The sequence below is a fragment of the Syzygium oleosum genome, unplaced genomic scaffold, assembly GCF_021117445.2.
Source record: "Syzygium oleosum isolate NSW1041296 unplaced genomic scaffold, Sole_v2.1 Sole_v2.41, whole genome shotgun sequence".
NCBI lineage: Eukaryota > Viridiplantae > Streptophyta > Magnoliopsida > Myrtales > Myrtaceae > Syzygium > Syzygium oleosum.
This window is the reverse complement of record NW_026607525.1, coordinates 1,401,544-1,407,954: the sequence shown is the minus strand read 5'-3', so window position 1 is coordinate 1,407,954 and position 6,411 is coordinate 1,401,544. Positions and strand designations below refer to the sequence as shown.

The 6,411-nt window shown below is 41.8% G+C and overlaps 1 pseudogene; it reads left to right on the top strand.

The window, feature by feature from the left end:
- The first annotated feature begins 454 nt into the window (after window positions 1-454).
- LOC115671060 (probable esterase KAI2) lies at window positions 455-5,351 on the top strand (annotated as a pseudogene).
- Window positions 5,352-6,411: the final 1,060 nt, after the last annotated feature.

Here is a 6,411-nt window from a genome sequence, read left to right as displayed (position 1 = left end):
TTGTGTGCAGATTCTCTATCCCTCATCTCTTACTTTACATTCTGCACATCAAGTGCACAGTCTATACAATCTGTCTTGAATCTGAATTTTATTCAGACTCTTCTGTGATTTGTTTTGTTTCAACATAAATTATCAAAAATTGTTTAAGATCACCTATTCACCCCCCTCTAGGTGATCCTTGCTAGCTACATCAAATGTCATTGCCCATATTGCTTTCCGTAATGAAGGACGGACACGAACCTGAACTTTATGATTTGAACACTAACCCGTCATGCTCAATTATTGCAATAAATAGTGCCCTAATCACATCGTTTCCCCTACACAGCATCACTCCTCTCTCTCTCTCTCTCTCTCCCTAATCACATCGTTTCCCCTACACAGCATCACTCCTCTCTCTCTCTCTCTCTCTCTCTGTCTCTCTCGCTTCTTGTCCTTGTTCTTCTTCTCACAAATAATGGTGATCCTAGAGAAGGGCCTCTGGACACCCATGAACGTGAGGGTCACCGGCTCGCGCCGAGACACTGGTTCTAGCTCATGGTTTCGGAGGAGACCCTCCTCTTTGACTGAGGGCTTCTCAGGAGCTGTCAAGGAGCAAGACGGTCTGTTCGACCCTGTGAAGTACTCGTCCGACGAAGCTTTTGCCTGTGATCTGATTGCTCTCCTCGATGAGCTCGACCTCGAGTCCACGGACTTCGTCGACCACTTGCCTCTGTGAAGAGGCCTGACCTCTTCAAGCGCCTCATACTCCTTGGTGCTTCTCCTAGGTAAGTTACATATTTCATAATGTTAATTCTAAATGATAAATAGGAGCTAGCAATTATTCTTGCTCAGTGTGTTTTGGTAATGTTCAAAAATCAAAGCGACATCTTTAATATATGCTAAAAGTTTATGATATAATAAAGACTTTCCCCTCCCCTTCTAAATATTGTTTTGGTTCTCTATTAATTAATGAATCCATGGTGCATGCAAGAAGAAGCTGACTAAACCGATTTTTCTTGTGATCATGGAGTCTAATTCTTTTCCCATCTTTCTAAATCTCTGGGGAAACCTTCATTGTGTTTCTTAAATATTTTCGCGAGACTTGGATAAAAGGAATTTTCAAAGTTTTGTTCTGATTTGGTACTTGAACGATGTGTAGCCCAAATTAAAGAAAATATTGATGTTAATTGTGAGATTAATGAGTCGGTAAGATAATTAGTTTCATTATAAATAAAACTAAGCATTTCGGTTTAGTTTGATTTCGTGTCAGATGATTTTTTTTTTCTAAAAAAGATTCTAAAGCACGCCCTAAATGTTTATATTGCTCCTTCAATGGTGGGAACTGACTGTCAACTTGCGGAAGGGGAAAGCTATATATCATGAAGGCTTTTCTTACTTGATTTTTCCCGGTCCGCAAGTATTAAATTCATAAAGCCGATGTTTGTTGCAGTTAATGTTGAGGACCCATCACGAGTGAGATGATTGCACACGAAAGAATCGTTCGTTGATTCTCGATTTTCGGCCGTATTTATCTATTTTATTTATTTTAATCATGTTTTTGTCCTTTTCGCTTTGTCACTATCCGATAGAAATTGCATTATGAAATAATAATAACACCTCCCCCTCATTTTCTTTTCCCATTTTAATTTCAGTTGGAGTTGGAGCTTGTCGCGACCTAAAAAAAAATTCCTCATTTTTCGGGCTAATGGACTATTAAGACTAATCTTAACTCGGGCCCTCCCAAGCCCTACCAATTCGCAATTTAGAGTTTAAGTTTTTAACATGCAAAAGTTTTTATGCTCGGAGTCGCCACTAATCAATTTATGGTAGGTTGATTAGAAACCTAAATAAAACATAGGGAGATATGTTTTATTCCTACGAACAAGATTCTAAGCCCGGGGGACTTGATTACGCTAGATCCTGCTAACGCCTTTCGGTACTTTTTCTTTTCAAAAATGTTTTGGCGGGCGGTTTAGATCCATTTCAACTTAGTTCTTAACATGTGAGGTGTTCATGCGAGTGCATAAACCACCAATTTAACACCCTAAAGCATTAAATAAATTGCAAGTTTGGAAGAATTACTTACCTGGAAGCAACGTAAGCATCTGCATTGTTAGCTAGAAAATCACATTGACACCCTAATATGATTTCTAATTAACAAGCAATTCACTCAATTTCTTTTTTTGGATTTTCACTTATTTAAATGAAATCTAGCCTATATGCAATGACATGCGAAAATGACATGCGATTAATGCAACCTAGCATGCAAACTATATGTCGTGCGACGACGTGACCTATTTCTAATGACAGGACGAATGATTATTTTTGGTATTTTCTCAATTTAAATTCGGAATAATAAAAATGCCTAAATTAACATGCAAACTATGATGACTTAATCTACCCTAGCATGATTTCTTTTTAGGATTTCTGTTAAAATTCGAAATAATGAATTACTTAAATTAAGAATACAATCTATCATAATCTATCCTAAAACAATTCATTCTTCTTTTTTGGGATTTTCATAGAAATTCGAAATAATAAAATAACCTTAATAATCTATTAAGATTAGAATATTACTTAATTTAAACTAGGAAATAGATCATCTCAAGTCCTAATTTAAATTAAATAACTACTCTATCTTCTAGATATATTTAGGATTCCTAGACATGCAAAAACTCTAATTCAAATCTAATTAATATTTTTTTGAATTTTCTGTTTATTTGAAAAAGGAAAGCAATTAAATAAACAAGGATGGCAACCACATTCAAAACGTCAACGCGATCCGCCATATTTGTTTCAAACTCGGATTAGGCATACAAATCAAACTATCGGTCATATCTATAGGGTTATAGATCTCGACGGAAAGCCGATTATTCAAATTTGGAAAGCGGATAAAAATCATTATCATACCCAAGTGGTTATGGATAAGATAATAATTTTCCGTATCGCCGCGTATCGAACCTTAGGGATAAGGTCGGATAGTCGTCCAGATACGTTGCTAAATTAGGAAGTTTTCCTAATTTTGAATATTTAAAAATATTGCGGATATATCGAACATTATCATAAGATATCTAAATATCCACATGATATTCACGAAATATTCAAACACCTATATTAGGAAATTAAATATTCTGAAAATATCGGATAATGTTGAATTACCTAATTTGCAGATAACTTCCAAATTCGAATTGTGGATCGGGATCGGGCTTTGCGGATCGAGACGGCGGTGGTGGCGACGACATGGTGGCTCACGGGCGTCGAAGACGGCGGGGGCGATGACCGGCTGAACAGCAACTTGGCGGGGGATCTCTGCGATTTAGACAACTCACGAACAGCAGCAACAGTGAAGGGAATCGTCGGATTGGAGCAGCTGGTCGTCAACAGGGCTTCGGGATGGGAGCGTCTCGGTTGGGTGCAGGCGTCCGCGGATGTAACCATGGACTGGATCACTCGACTTTGACGTCAAGCTGGCTCGGCATAGTGGGGAAACGATATCAGCAAGTGAGTCTTTTCCACAGGACGTTTGCAGCGACAGCAAGGGATGCGGTAGCTTTACTCAGAGGACACTGAGCTGGAAAACAACTGGACCGCCATTGCTGCGTCGCTCGTGTGTTGACCGGTAACTAGGAACCCGTCGAAATTCGTCGGTCAAGGAGTGGTTTGGCGCAGAGACAAGAACCCACGGAGATACCGACTTTGCAAATCTGGGCGTGACTGGGGCAGACGCCAAAGTGTGACGGCAAGGACTGGACAGACCGAGCCAAAAATCGCTGCTTCCTGTCTTTATGTATCAAGCTCCTTTGTGTGTGTCCGTTGACCTGCAGAAAAAGATAACAAAAACTATTCTTCGTTTCCTCCTCGTGGAAGCGTGAAACAATTCCAGAGAAAAAGCCTCGTCTCTTTTTTGTATGTCTCCCAATGTGGCTGCCTTCCCAAGAACCCTTCTCACGATTTTCTTTTTCTTTTTCTCTCTATATGGTCGTTTTCTCTCTCTCTCTCTCTCTGCCGATTTTCAATGAGCCAACCTCACACCTCGTGATTTTCTCCTCTCTTTTCTATCGTGTGTGTCAAACTTTTTTTTTGTGTGTCCTCTTTAAAATCCTGACCTAATGATGTATATATAACACTAATCTAGGTCAATTAAATGGGCTCTCTAGTCCTAATGGGCTTAGGCTCGGGCTTAGATTTTAATTTAATTTAAATGGGCTGAATTAATTAAGGATAATGGGCTGAATTAAACTCAAATTAAAACAACCGAGCCCGTTTGACTTGTAATTCCCGACCCTTGCCTTTCGAGCGAGCTGAGTCTCGTTCGATGAAATTTTAAGCTCATTCGCCACTCTCAATCTGATGCAAAAAATGCAATTAATCTAAAATGAATTTAAACTATATGTTATGCAACCTAAATATTTTTGTTTAGGGGTTAAAAATTTAATCCCTAATTTTCTATGCAAATTACACTAAATGGTCGCTAAAATTTAGGTGTCAACAGAGCTATCTATAGTTTTGGACAGCTGCTAATGACACTGATATCCCCTTTTGCCTAGTCTAAAAGTTAAACTAAAAAAAGCCATTTGCATCTTCTAACCCCAACATGAGGCACTTGATTTGTCCTCATTAGCATGTTGAAGAGCATTTTCTTGTGATGTCTTACTTTCGTTACCTCCGTAGGCACTTAAACACGGATGGCTACGCGGGCGGGTTTGGGACCGCGCAAACCGATTAGATCATATCGAGCATAGAGTCCAACTACTATGGATGGGCACCCAACTTTGCCTCTCTGGTGGTGAGTCCGCACGACACCCTCTCAGTCGAGGTGTTCGCGAAGTGCTTGAGAAGTATGAGGCCCGAAGTTGCGCTTCCCTTTGCCAGAGCGGTTTTCTTGCGCGAACACAAAGAGGTCCTCGAGAGAGTGATGAGCCCCCGTGCACTACAATACAGACCATGAAGGACGTCGTCGTGCTGAACTCAATCGCCCATTACACGCACAACATAATCCAAGGGAAATCGACAGTCGAGATGATGGACGCGGATGGCCATCTACCTCAGCTCACCGCACATCTGCAGCTTCTCGGTGTGTTGGGTGGAATCTCGGGGTTTGATTGGGATTAGCAGATGATTAAGCTCTTAGAAGTTTAATCATATGATTATACCCTAGAGTGTACTAGAATTACCATTCTTTCTTCTGTATTTTAGACTCTCTCGTTCTTTTTTTATTTAGAGATTTTATGTATGGATAGTGGGTGAATAAGGTCAAAGCAAAATGCCCATGCGGGGTACGTTGTGATGTGGTTTTTGTGAATGTGAATGCGTGAGATAAGGATTGGAGAGGTCTTTATTGCATGTGGTCAGTCTCTTTAGATTAGGTACTATGGCATGGGCTTGAGATGTTTGACTGGATTTTATCTGATTCGAGGAGTGAATTTCCGAAAAGGTATTGCGAAAAGGTTGTCAAATACTTTCCAGTTTCCACCACAGAGCGGCAGGACCTTAAAGACCCCGTTCTCCTGTCTGTCGCATGTTCTAATGGACGTATCCGAAGAAAGTTGCCTAGACCCGTTAGCCAGACAGGAGCAACAAAAAGATATAAAGGATACTAAAGCGAGGAAAACCGGAAGAATACCAATAATCGAGTCCTCGTGTTTTTGGCACCCTCTATTTCTAAGAATCTACCTATTTGTACTCTCAAACAAAAACTTTGCGAGGAAAAAAATTCGGGAAAAGTGCCAAAAAAGTCCTAAACCTTTTGCATTAGTGCCAATTTAGTCCTAAACCTTTTTTTGGTGCCAATTCAGTCCTAAACCTTTTGCATTTGTGCCAATTTAGTCCTAAACCTTTTTTTGGTGCCAATTAAGTCCTAAACCTTTTAAATTGGTGCCAATTCAGTCCTAAACCTTTTATTTTTGTGTCAATTTAGTCCTTCCAGTCAATTTTGAACAGAATTTGCCGACGTGGACGCCGCCGGCCGGTCACCGACATGGACAACTTTAATAATATTTTAATATTTTTTTGAATTTTTACTTTTTTTCCTTTTTTTTCTTTTTTTTTCCACTTTTTTTTTGTCCCCCATCCTTCCTCTGGCCGGTCGCCGGTCCGGCGACCGGCCAGAGGCCAAAGGCCGGCGAGCTCGACCTCGCCAGATCCGGCGAGCTCGGGCCTCGCCGACCACTGGCGAGGCTCGAGCCCTCGCTGGAGGCCGCGGCGAGGGCGAGCCTCGCCATGGTCGGGCGAGGCCCGACCTCGCCGGATCCGGCGAGATCAAGCCTCGCCCGACCATGCCGAGGCTCGCCCTTGCCACGGCCTCCGGCGAGGGCTCGAGCCTCGCCTTGGTCGGGTGAGGCTCGACCTTGCCGTGGCCGGCGAGGCCCGACCTCGCCGGATCCGGCGAGTCGGCGGGCGAGCTCGACCTCGCCCGGATCCGGCGAGGTCGGG